The sequence below is a fragment of the Chrysemys picta genome, chromosome 25 (genome assembly GCF_011386835.1).
Source record: "Chrysemys picta bellii isolate R12L10 chromosome 25, ASM1138683v2, whole genome shotgun sequence".
NCBI classification, from domain to species: Eukaryota; Metazoa; Chordata; order Testudines; family Emydidae; genus Chrysemys; species Chrysemys picta.
The window spans coordinates 12,594,296-12,607,687 of NC_088815.1; the positions used below are offsets into that span (position 1 = coordinate 12,594,296).

General features: G+C 52.5%; 1 long non-coding RNA gene across 1 annotated transcript; it reads right to left on the reverse strand.

Moving 5' to 3' along the window:
* Positions 1-1,489: 1,489 nt before the first annotated feature.
* Positions 1,490-10,829, reverse strand: LOC112058890 (uncharacterized). The gene is made up of 3 exons (XR_006177184.2): positions 10,710-10,829; positions 4,167-4,254; positions 1,490-1,618 (listed from the first exon to the last, which is right to left on the reverse strand). It is a non-coding gene; the product is annotated as an uncharacterized LOC112058890 (long non-coding RNA).
* Between the last annotated feature and the right edge of the window lie 2,563 nt (positions 10,830-13,392).

Here is a 13,392-nt window from a genome sequence, read left to right on the forward strand (position 1 = left end):
ACCGCAGTCACTGCAACCCCATTAGTATGAAAACAGCAAGAGCAGAATCAAACCCCGGCAGCCTCACTCCAGCATCTCTTCTGCCCACTGTATCCTGCCTTACTCACACCCATCCAACCCCATGGGCCCTAAGAATTCCATTGGACCGCTGGCCAAGCCATTGATTACTATCCCCCCCTCTTTTGATACATGCCAGCGAGCCTTTCGCCTCTTCCGGGGACGTTGAGCCAGACCCTCCAATGGTATAAATGGGCACAATGGATGTGCATTAATTGACTCCAGCGGAGCATCTGGCCCCATGTTCCTGTCCCTCCCTCTGTACGTCGTTCCTGGAGACAGCCACACAGTCAAAAAGTTTTTGGTGCACGAACTTGATTGCATTTGGGGTGGGGATGGATTTGGGGAGGCAGCTGCAAAGGGGCCATCAGGCTTCTGGGGTCAGTGCAGCGGTTGGGTCTATCCAGGTTCATAGACTGGGTCCATCAGTGCAAGATCTGACTTAGACCTAGCCTGTTAAAAGGCACATCCCAGCCAATGGCTAGGTAAAAGCTGAGAGGGTGGGAAAGGAGCATGGGGTGTGTGTGTGTTTTGTTTAAATCCTAACAGGGCCTAGGGATAGAGACCCCAGTGGAAGCTGAAACCAGGCACGTCGGAGGCTTTGCTGGTAGGCAGGACAAAGCACTTGAAAGAGTTGGCCACCGCGGTGCAGTCTCCTTTGGTTGAAGGTGCACACCCACAATGGGTCCGTTCGGTGCGTAGCCTAGCCATGCTGCCAGATTCCTCACGGGCTCTCACGTTGCAGTATCCACGGATAACACTTTCTACCATCTCCGGTGGGCTGAGACTCCGCCCCATCTTGGCGGATGATGACCTGGCCTTGGTTATATTGGCAGGCCTACAGCAATGCGGTACACCTGAGCCCTTAGGAGACCCCACCTGGTGCAGAATGCTGCGGCGCATCACGTCCGTCCTCCGTGGTCTGTGCCGGTTCCCTGTAGGATAGCGAGTCAACTTATCTTCAAGACTCTGCATGGCCTGAGCCCAGGATAGCTAAAAGATCAACTAAAGCTCGGGGATGAAGACCATGTCGACAACTTTACTGCTCTGCCACAAAGGAACTCTCGGTGATACGGGGAAAGCTCTCAGAACTTCCTCTGGGGGCCTGTCCAAGCCAGTGCAACGGACTCCCCAGTCACTAAGGCCCATCACAAACCTCCCCACCTTCCTCACCAAGCGCAAGATGCGTTTCTGTGACCTGCCTTCTCTGCCATAAGCATATAGCAAGGGGTGTGTCTCTACCAAGTTAATACAATCCAAACCAAAACACTCCATGCATATGCTTCTCCCCTCCTGGCCTCCCCCCAGAGAGGAGGAGAGGACGGACATGTGACAGATGTTAGTCATATATACTAGTGGACGGTGCTGAGATAGTACAGGAATGGGTGCTGGAGAAGAAGCTATAGAATGGATTTGTACCTGCAGGCAGGTGTTTAGAAAGTGGGGTTCAGGTCTCAGCCACCCCTGTCACATGGATTCCAACGTGCCCTGCTGTTCTGTGGCCTCCTTTAAACAGGCCCGCCAGGTTCTTTACCAGAACTCTTGAATTCTGACAATGCCCCTGTGTGTGACAGTAGATCCGTGTTATCCCCGTTTGACAGGTGAGGCGCAGAGACAGGAAGTGGTTTAAAGTGCTCATGGTCTTACTGCAGGTCAGCGGCAGCGCTGGGAATGGAATCCAGGCGTCCTGGCTCCATGTCCTCTGCTCTACCACTGCTCCAGCACACGCCCTGCCGCAGTGCTGCAGCGCCGGCTCGGCCTGGGGCCTGAGGCCTTGCTTCCACTGGAGGAATGTCAAGCTGGGAAACTGCCATGTAGGTTTTGAATGTTAATATCCCCATTCGCTCAAGGCTTTTAGCACCAGCCTGGTAGCTCACCTCCCAAACGGGGTGAAACAGGCCTCTTAAAAAGTTTCCCCATAACTTTCAGTTTAGGTTTCTACAGCAAACAAAGGGAATCTGCAGATGTTTGCACTTCTCTGGGCTGTTTGCCATGGACAAACTCAGCTTAGGAGGGTGAAATTTGCATCCATAAATGCAAAAAGCCCCATGTGTGCCCCTCAGAGATTCCAGTCTCCTCCCATGCATGTTAACAAAGCTCCTCTGGACTGCAGAGAAAGGTGGGGTATTCTCTCAGTGAAGCAATTATTACAAGGGGGGGACATAACACAGAGCTGCCACTAGGGGGAAGTATTGTCTAAGCGATTGTGCATCTTTCCGTTACCCCCTGCAGAAAACCAAGGACCCATTCTTTGTCTTCAGCTGCAGCGTTGGTTAAAAAATTAAATCAAAACTTCAGAAGAACATAACTTTGTATTTTATCTTTTGAAACAATTTAACATTACTCAGTCAGAGAATCACTTCAACTGGGCAAAGTACATTTAAAATCTAACTTTTCTTTTCTTTCTATTGTATACCTCTCAAATTTTCCCTAATACATTTTTTTATATATAACTAAAACACCCCTCTCCCCTTATGAACGAAGATCTGGCTGTGTTGCTGCAGAATGAGGGAGGTATCTCAAAGTAATAGTTTGTGAAGCTATTAAATGAGGCGAGATTAATTGTCTTCCCCTAATGACAGCATGGCAAATCCCGGTGTTCTAATTCCACCTTTTCTGCTGTATACCGTAAAAATGTGAGAATCCCAGACTTGCTCAGTAAATTTGGGTCTCAGAGGATGGGACAGTTGGGTTGTAGCTCAGGGATTGTTACGTCTGTTCTTTGCTTGTTCTAAGTGGCTGTTAAGAGTACCATGTAAAGAGCTGCTTGCATGAAGCCATTGGCAAGGCACATTCGATTGGTCCTACAAACCCCTTCTCTTGAGTGCCCTGTACTGGCACCGTATCTGTTCATTTACAGGTCTACATACCTCTCTCATTTAGAGAGCACGCTCATCTCAGTGGGCAGAACTTGATATGGGACCCTCCAACTCCCAAGGGAGGTGTTTCTGCCCCCTGCCTACCGTCGGGCACTGTATTTTATCCTGACAAGCTTCATTTGGTGCCGCTCCCTTTCAGGGACTCCTGCAGCGTCATGTGCCGCTGTAAAGGCGTCAGGCTTGCCTGCCGTTGGCCTGAGTTATGCTGGCTAAACAGCGAGGACAGCCATTGGTTCCCTCCACATGGCAGGGAGGAAAGGCCCCATAATTCTTGCTGTCGTTAAAATTAATTGGGTTTCTTCTGCCATGGATATTCATAGTAAACCGCTCATAAAATCTCCACTTGGCTTAGGATTTATTGCTTCCCCCTTTAGAGAACCTTTTTAAAGAGGTGAGTCTAAAAAGGCTGAGATAGCGGAGGTCTCACCCGTCCCGTTCTGCAGGCCCCTGTTCCCGAGAGCGGCCCAGAGCCTGCTGGAGAAGAGAAGCTGTGAGCAGGGTGTTAAATGGAGTGCAGGAAATGTCTGTCAGACCACGGGCCCAGCGCATCTGCTACTTGGCCTTTGATAGCGGCTCCTGCCTTGTAATGGGCTTGAGTGATGGGGCCATGAAACCGGACTGCATGTGTGTTAGCATCTTCGAGTTGATCCTAAACCTGAACCCCCAGCCTTGAACTTCGGGCAAGTTTGAAGCTAGAGCCCGATCAACACTTTGCAGCTTTGGACTCATCCTATAATGGGTCAAAGTGTAACACCGACCCCACCCCAGCACCCCTGAACCTTGGGGAACTTGCAGATCAAAGCCTCTCGGCTCTGATCCATCACTCCGTACAAGCCTAGTAGGGTATGTCTGCACTGCAATAAAAGATCCATAGCACATCACTCAGGCTTGTGCTGCGGGGCAGAAGGTCAGGCTTGGACTGGAGCCCTGGCTCTGAAATCCAGCCTGGGGGGGTGGGACTCAGACCCTGGCTGAATGTCTACACTGCAATCTTCAGCCCCGAGCCTGAGGCCAAGTCAATTGACCCAGGCTCTGAGACTCCCCTTGGGACCAAACCCTGCAGGATGAGACCAGGAGCCCTGGATTCTTACCTAGTTTCTGAAACCCCTGTGGCGATTCCCAAAAGAGTCTGGAGAGTCCTACCCAGGAGCTGGGACAAGCCTTTCTTACACATTTAGACCCAGTGTCTCTTACTTCCACCCCATCTAGGACATGTAGGTGCAGACTTACCCCTTTGTCCTGGGCTTCCATATTGTCCCCAATAATGTCACCCCTCTGCAAGCAGTCACAGTTTTGGGGGGCCTTGCAGGTCTGTTTTCTATTGGAGAAGAAACCAGTGATGTGGAGTCAGGTATTTTCCTAGCGTAACTTGTTTGATTTACACGAACCCTGGAACAGAGCTGGTCGCCAACACCACGCAGGCAAGCCCCTGGTTCTGAACTCTCTGCCCAAATACCAGTGCCCAGGAGGCAAATCTCCTGGATGCTCACTAGCGATTAAGGCTGGGAGCAAATGCTCTTGCTGCTTGCAACAGCTCCCCCAAAAGAGAGACTCCAGCACAAAAGTAACAGCCCCACGCTCTCGCCGTTAGACCATGTTTGAGTCTAACTCTTGGCGCTCCTCCATAGGGCCTCCGGTCCTGGGCCCTTTTTCACCAGCAGAGTGAGAGGCACCTGTCAGGCTTTAATGACCCATCAGAGCAGCACGGACTAAAGAGCGTGGCTCAGTGCCTCTGTATCCCTGTTGAAATATAGTCCGAGCTGACCCCTCTGCCCTTTGTAACAGCTCAGAAGGATGTCTAAAAAGCTGCCTTCCGTGGCTCCCAGCAAATGTGAAAAATCGGGACGAGGGTGGGGGGTAATAGGCGCCTATATAAGATAAGGCCCCAAATACCAGGATGGTCCCTATAAAATCGGGACATCTGCTCACCCTAGCCCCGTCTATCCTAGGTGGATGCAGGAATCCCTAGTTCGGAGTGCGGGCACATTCCCTGCTCACACCGGCATTGCTAGCACAGAGATCCCAAGTCTCTTGAGTCCCCCAGCGCTGGCTTTATGGCTATGCTTTCCTTCTGCCTTTATATTTTGGGATGAAATGAAGTGTCCATACCCTGCTCTGCACCTTGTTCCTGAGGTGTAGCCGGCTCTTTCTGTTCAGTGCTCCTCCTCCCAGCTCTGCTGATGCCACTCAGTCTTGACCCTTAGCCCCTCCCATAGGTGCTGGGACAATTTTTATCCTGGGGGTGCAGCAGCAGCAGCTCTGATAAGCACGCGGAGTCCCGGCATCTGTGGCCCCTCCTGCTATTCCAGCCCTGGCATCTCTGCAGAGGCCACATGGTCTGTTTTACTGTGATTTGGCAATGTGGACTAACGCTCACTAGATAAGATTACCAGAACAGTTTCACTTGTAACTTAAGCCTCATTTGAATGCCTGTCTCTGGCAGTAAGAAGGTTGCATGCAACCCCCGACCCCGCCCTCCCCCCACCTTACAGTCTCCTGTCTGCAGCCCTTACAACATGTGACTCTTGAATTCCCTTCCATCCTCGCCCATAAAAACGGGGAGGCTGATCTTTTAATAATCCCTTTTCCCTAACTTTTTAATAAAATCTCTGAATTAAAGGGGGGGAAAAAAACCCAAACCCTCTTCAATGTTTTATGGAAATCCCTTATTGCATGGAGCAGACTGTCTGTGTGTGCAATAAAATGCCTTTTACTGTCCACCTTATTCATAATGCATGATTTTATGTCCTGGGAAAATAGACTTTAGACTGCTATAAACTTCCACTGGCAGGAAGCCTTTGGACTAGGAGCTGGCATAGTATGGATGGAGCCTTCTAGCACAATCCATATCTATAGGAGTTAGGTACCTTGTAGTGGTGTCCCGTGGCGGCAGCTGTGTTACGGTAGCACCTAGAGGCCCAGCTGAAGCTGCAGCCACATTATGCTCGGTGCTGCAGAGAGCCAGTGGGGATGCTGTCAACGCAGCGTTAAGTCGAGTTATCTACACTCGAGTGGCTCCTCTTGTTAGCCTCGCGCGCTGCTAGCAGCCACACTGCGCACCAGCCCGCGAGCTGCTGCAAGCGTAGCTGGAGTTACTGCCCCCACTTGGGGGTGGCGGCCCGGCTTAAGGGGCACATCCCTTGGTTTGTAGCCCTGCGCAGACTGGGCTGCCCTAGGATGTCTTTCGCAGTGGATCGTGGGAGGACGTGTTTGTCTTTCCTGGGCACATGGGAGGAAATGGTGTCGTCCCAGCAACTCCCTCGAAGAAACCGCTTCTGGCTCGGCACACTGCAGATGTCTGTCTGCGACCTCCCTTCTAACCGGTGGGTAGGCGCAGCGCCTACTCTGAACAAAGTCTGGGGCTCAGGGCTGGCTTTGGCAACAACCCAGGTGAGTTTCAATTTTGGAAAAGGAGGCTGATGTGGGGCCCAAGACGCAGCGAAGGGCATTGCCATCAAACCAGAGACGGGGTTTATTATCCCCCTTTCACAGAGGGGAACTGAGGCCCAGAGACATCAAGGGACAGGTTTTCCCAAAGAGCTCCGCTCCCAAAGTCACTGGCGAGATTTTATCCCGTGCTGAGCATGCTTGAAAATCTGGGGTTTATCTATGGGCCTCTATGAGAATGTGACCCCTGTGTGTGCCGAGCGCCAGCAAAGCTAGCCCTAAGCCTCAGCTCCCATAACCTCCTTTGAACCAGCCTAAGAGGTTTGCCCAAGATCACCCAGGAACTGAACCTAACCCTCCTGAGTCCTAGCCCACTGCTTTATCCACAAGCCCCTTCCTCCTGGAGCTCCCTCAGCTGTGGGAGAGAGGGGGTGTAACCCTGGTAACAACAAGACTTTCCTTCCTCTGCAGCCAGCCCTGGAATTTCTCACTGGCTCCTTTAGAAACTCAAGACAAACAAACCTGGGTGTATAGAAACAGGAAAGGCTCCAGAGCGTGCATCCTATGGGCAGCCAATCTGTACCCAGTAACCCAGATTTCTCCCCCAGGTGACTTTCCTGTTAGGACAGGGCTGGATTCATGAGCAGATCTGATGCCAGCTCTGATAAGGAAGGGTCTGGGGTTTGTCACTTTGTTGGGAAATCGGTGCTCTTAGAAATGAGGCTTTAGCTTCTGAAAGTAACTGACCCCTCTAGGGGGTTTGCCGGCTGCCTGGACAATGCTACAGGGGCAGGAGATTTAAGAGCATTGAAGAAATGGAAGTGACTTTCATAAATAAATAAAGCTACACAGGGCTCTCTGAGCATGGCTGATGGACAGCCGCAGCGCACACAGGAAGGGGCATTTTCTAGTGGTTAGAGAGCAGGACTCCTGGAGTCTCCTCCCAGCTCTGGGAAACGTGCTCTAATGGTTAGAGCAGGGGACAGGGAGTCAGCTTTGGGGCGGGAGAATACGTTAATGCATGGTGTAGAACTGAACACCAGGACTCCCAGCTCTGCTACTGTGTGACCTTGGAGGAGTCACCGCCCCGTGCCTCAGTTTCCCCATCTGTAACAGGGGGATTCTGTATTGAATTGCACATAGAGGGGGTCAATCGCTTTCCTAGCTAGGCAATATGGGGGGGGGGGATAACTTACCTACCTCCCTGGGAAGGGGCTGAGGCTTAATTAATGTTTGCCAATTGCTCTGGGAACTGCTGCTAAGAGGGCCTGGGATATTAGCAGTGCCTGCCTGTGTTTGTGAATGGCAAAGCTTTTTCTGTGGGAACAGCTGCTCAGCCAGAGATAAAACACTGGTTAATTTCGCTGTGAGCTGAGCACCCTGGGGGCACCGTGCTGAGCCCTGTGGAAAAGGCGCTTCTGGACAAGTAAGGGGTGAGCTTGATCAGCTCCCAGGGGACCACCCTCCAGGTGTCCTGGCTAAGAAAGCTTTGGGAGGGGGCTACAGAGGCAGGGGGGCTGGCTGCAGAGTGTCGGGGGCGCGGGAAGGGGAAACGGGAAGAGGGAAACCTAGAACTTCTGACCCCTTCCACTGCTGAAAGTCACCTAGAAAGGGAGGTAAGTCTGGGGATCCTCTGCCAGAGGCTCTCTCAGCTGTCCCCATTTCCGTCCATGAGCCTCTGCCCTCCCTGCCATCGGGATGGGAACCCTACACGGTATTGCCAATGCCCAGTGTTCAAAAACCAGGAGTTGGGCTCACCACAAATCACGAGACTGGCTTCAAAATCATGAGATGATGTAAAGAGAATAGATTTGGCGTTCTTTTTATTTGCCTTCTGCTTTGTGAGCCTTTAGGGTCACATTTTGAAGCTTTCTCCACAGCCACGAGGGCTAGAAACGTACTTTTTTCTTTAAGAAGGAAGGCTGAAATCATCACTTGACTCCAGGAGCTGGGGCTTTAAGGAAAACAAGAATGATCGGGAGACTCAGGACAGACAGCAACGCCACCTACGTTACCCCTTATTAAACTGAATTCCTGCTGCGTCTCCCAGCTCCCCCGTTTAGCAGAGAGGGGCTGAATTTGCCAACTTGGAAGGAAGCCTCAGCACCTTCTCCACCCAGAAGAACCCACTTCCCACCCACCCTGTAGACATTCTGCGCCATCCACTCTCTCAGCTGGTGCTCTTGCTGGGAATCCCCAGTTCCTGGGATAGGAACTGAACACAACAGGGATGGGATCGTGGTGAACCCCTTCATTGGGGCCTGCACTGACGCTGCCTGGAGATTTCCTCCACAGCGATCGCCCCCCTTGGGGAGCACGTGGGGTCAAACGTATCCCTGTCTGACGTAGATCAGCTTTGCACCCTTGAAGTCAAGGGAAGCTTTGCTCACGTGCGCCTATGGCCTCTCTCAACAGATGAGGGAAGGTTTGATATGCAGCTGGATTCCTAGGACTGGCACTGGGGCAGATACCTAGCCCTGCGGCTCAATCTCTGTGCAGACCACTTGGAGCAGTTTCCTCACTAAAAAGAAAACCACAGCCCCAGTGGGGGGGGGGTGAACTCTCTCTAGGGGGTGGGACAGAGAGAAGGAGGCTGCCCACCCAGCCTGCCTTGGGAAGGTCTGTTTCTTATGACTTCTCCTGACAAACTGCGGACCAGGTGCTTTTTCCTGCTGGCTGCACCGGGCCGTTGACCGTTAAGCAGAACTCCCCTCTGAAAGCTCAGATGTCAGCGGCTCAGGACGGCCTGTGGTTATTCGCTCCCTAGTGCGGAGTCCTTCCTATGCAAATGTGTCTCCTGGGGAGTGTTACTGAGTGCGTTACACGCCTCAATCCGGGCCAGCAGCTCTGGGTCTCAGGGAGGTGACCTGCTAGCCCTGTGTGGGCCGTGTCCCTTGTGGCAGCGTGGGGTAGAAAAGGGATTCTCTCTCTCCGGACTGCAGGAGACAGACAGACCCTGTGCCTCTCTCTGGCTGTGCTGCCTAGTGTCACCATGTGGCGTCTCCCGAGGCTGGCACCCAGGTGACATAGATTGGAAGGGACTGTTCACGGGATGGGCAAAAAAGGCTTGCGAGCATTAGCACCCCCTGCTGGCTGGCTGTGTTTCCCAGACCGCTATCCGGTCTGACCTCCTGCACAACCCAGGCCAGAGGATTTCACCCAGTTATCCCTGTATCGAGCCCACTGACTTGTTTGACTAAAGCATCTTCCAGAAAGGCAGCCAGTGTTGATTTCAAGACTTCAAGAGATGGAGAATCCACCGCCGCTCTCGGTAGCGGGTTCCACTTGTGGGCACCTCCTTGTTAGAAGTGCGGGGCCTTATTGCTGTTTGCCTTTAGGAGAGGAGGGGCAGTGGTTCTGTGCCAGTTGATCCCTCTTGAACCGGGAGCGCAGACACTTCTCGTGCTGCCCGGTGTGGAGCGAAGCTGTTACAGTTCAGGAGCTCTGGCCCCCCAGCCCGGCTTGGCTCAGGGGAGCAGACAGGCCTGAGCTGACAGGGGATGCTAATCAGCTGGCAGTAATGTACTTGTGGTTGTTCATTACTTTGGGTTTCCTGACATTTGGGTCAGTTAATGGATTTGTCTCTTTCCCTCTCTGTATTCCTCCCCCTCCAGTGTCTGCCTGGCCTAGTTGTAAATTAGCCCTTAATTTCCCACATGTGTCTTCACTTAACTAGCAAACTCCACCCCGCCCTGTAGACATTTTTGGGTGAGTTTGGTATTCATGAAAGTGAGGGACTAAAAGCATTGGATTAAAGCCAGGCCCAGTGTGGGCAGCTGCTGGGAAAGCTCCTCCCCCACTGCCCCAAATCACACACAGCCCTGCCAGTTGCAACAGCCCCTGCTGTTTCGGTCCTGCCCTGCCTCCTCCAGCTCTGACAATGCCCCTCAGTCAGGACCCCCTAGCCTAGAGTGACCAGATGTCCCGATTTTATAGGGACAGTCCCGATTTTTTGGGTCTTTTTCTTATATAGGCTCCCATTGTCCCTCACCCCCTGTCCTGATTTTTCACATTTGCTGTCTGGTCACCCTACCCTAGCCCCCCTGCTATTCCGGTCTTGGGTTTCCTGCGTGTACCCAGCTCTGCCAATGCCCTTCAGTCCTGACCTGCTGTTGTCTTTGCCTGCTACTCCGGTGCTAGGCCCGTTCCTAATACTCCTTCCAGAGCCTCTGTGTCCTGACTGCAGCCCCCTGCTATTCCAGTCCTGAATCTCTCCCCCTTCCCCCCCGCTCTGCAAATGCCCCTCAAACCTGACCTGCCTCACCCCGGCCGTTCCCATGCTAGGCTCCCACACACACAGCTTTGCCAATGCCCCTCAGTCCTGACCCACAGCACCCCCTGCCATTCCATTCCTTCCCCTCCCCGCGCAGGCACCTCGCTCCTGACCTTCTGCAGCCCTGGCTCTCGCAGTCCTGAATTTCTCCTGAGCAAGCTGCCAATCACGTCCCAAATCTGCAGTCATTTTATGGTGCAGATCAACTCCTCTAGGGGCCGAGGTTCCCCCCCTCCCCCACTCAGACATACTCATGTCCTGCTAAGGATTTCAATCCAGGTTTGCAAAAACTCCCAGCCAGTCATAAGAGCCCCCTTTTAACTGTTGCGTCTAACAGACAGTAGCCATATGTGTTATTAAAGAGACAGATTCATTTCTGTGCCACATTTTCGGTACCATTCAATTTTGTTCTCTTTTCAAAGCATTATCACTTTATTGGTTAAACAGGGAATTTCTTTCTTTCTTTCTTTCTTTTTCCCCACTAGCAAAGCTTTTTCCTGCTCTCTGGACCAGCTCCGCTGACGCTAGAGCAGAGAGGTGTAAATTACACTTCCTTACAACCAGTCCTGGCCCCTAGAGTAGTGGAAGGTTGGAGATTTGAGAACTGCCATCATTAAGGTGAGTAGGGGGTGTTTTTCTTAATTAGCATCGTTACAAAGAAAGAAAGAAAAATTCATACAACGTGTTTTTCTTCCAATTACCAAGAACTAGCAGAGGGGGGGAAAAATCAAGATATGAAAAGCTTTGGGTTTGATGGGGGGACACAGAGAAAGTAAAACAGAACCTCATAATAAAGTCAACATTCGTCGCTGTCAGGGGAGACGGCTAACAAGTAGAAAAGATTACCGGGGCTGTTTCTTGTGTTCTCGATGCTTCTCCTCTTACAAGCCATTTTCCAGTAAATTTGATCCATGACTTTCCTGAACGCTTTGGCGGAGCTGGGCAACCTATCTGCCCAGGTGCAACCTAGCAGAGCCTTCTCCAAACCAGCGTTGTCTAGTGGTTAGAGAAAAGAACTGGGAGTCAGGACTCCTGGCTTCTACTCACAGCTGTGGGAGGACAGTGTGGGGTTTAATGGTTAGAGCAGGGAACAGGGAATCAGGACACCTGGGTCCTGTTCCCAGCCCTAGGAGGGAGTAGAGCAGATTTGGCAGCAGGACTCCTTAGTCCTATTCCTGATTGCCACTGACTCACTGCACAACCTTGGACAAGCTGGTTAGCCTAAATTTTCAAAACTGGCCATTCATTCTGCGAGCCTTAATGTTGGGGTCTTAGCCGGACACCCCAAACTAATGGCCACTATTTAAAATATTGATGTAAACCTCTCATTGCCTCTGTGTCTGCAGCCACAGGAAAAAAACAGATTAATCCCAAGGGATGTTGTGAGGCTTAAAGATGTATTAAGTATCATTATTAATGTCTCTGCGTAGGGGCCTGGTCAACGGGAGTCTTTCCATTGACTTCCTGGGGTTTGGATCAGGCTTTAGCTGCCGCTGGTACCATAGGCAGTGAAAATGTGCTGAACAATTGAGAGTCCCTGCCCCAGAGAACTTACAGGATAAACCACAGCTGCTGTAAGTAGGTGCAGATCTGCGCAGGTTCCGTGGTGTTGCACCCTGGCACGCCAGGTCTGAATTTGGCTCCCGTCTAAGGCACCAGCTGGCCCAAGGCAGAGTCCTGCAGATCTGGACAAAGGGGGGCGGGGTTGACCCTGATAGCTGGAATTCTGGGGTTGGGAGGAGGCACGTCTTGAGGAAGAAATGGAGGTCTCGGGGTGGCTATTAAATGACCAGGTTGTCCAAGCATAGCTAACGTTAGTGTGGAGCTGGAGATGCTGGGGCAGAAGACACTGGAGAAAGGCGGGCAGGTATGAGTAAGACCTGGGTCTTTTCCCCACTCCTGTGTCTTTCCAGAGAGGGTTTCCCAGTTGCTAACGCCGCTGTTTATTCCTTCGGGGTCTCGGGTTACCCTCTGAGCATCACTGCTGGATTTTCTGTATCGAAACAGAACAAAGTCCTGCCCTCGCCCCCACCCCCCATTGGAACCATTAGCCAAACTCCTGCTGAAGTCAGTGGGATGAGAGTTGGGCTCCAGCTCTCTGTAGCCCCCCAGGAGGAGGGGGAAATGGGGCAGGTAAGGGCTGATCTGCTGCACCAAAGCTAGTAGGTGACTCAGCTTTCCGAGCAGCTGGTCTTCTGCCCTCAGCAAACCCTTGGGTTTCTGCCAGGGCAGGTTTAGGCAGAGACTGACAGGCTGCAAGGCCAGGACGATTATTTAGTCTGACCTCCACGGGCCAGGGAATGTCTCCCGGCGGTTCCTGCCTTGAGCCCCAGTCACTAGGGCGTGACCCAGACTGAATGTCGCTAGCCCCGTCCTACAGAGACAGAGGCCCAAACAGACCCGCCCCACCTCCAAACCGAACGGTTCTTTTAGGGACAGCCCCGCAAAGTGAGCTCCCCCCGCAGACGCGACCAAGCAACCAGCTCCCCTTGCAGCCAGCCCTGCAGACTACTTTCCTGTATCCCAGCGAACGACTGCCCCAGAGTGAGCGTTTCCTCTCCTAATAGCGTCCCGCTGAGCTCGTGGCCCCAGCCCTCCTGCCAAAGGAACACCTCCGCTCAGCTGCCCCTAAACCTGCCCAGACCTGTAAAGCAGCAGTACCCTCCTTGTTCAACCCCAGCCCCACTGACTCCCCCAAACCCACCCCTCCTTCTGCCAACACCCCCACGCTGAAATCTGCCAGCAGCACTACCCCCTCATCCCACCTCCTAGCCCACACTGCACAAATGTCCCAGC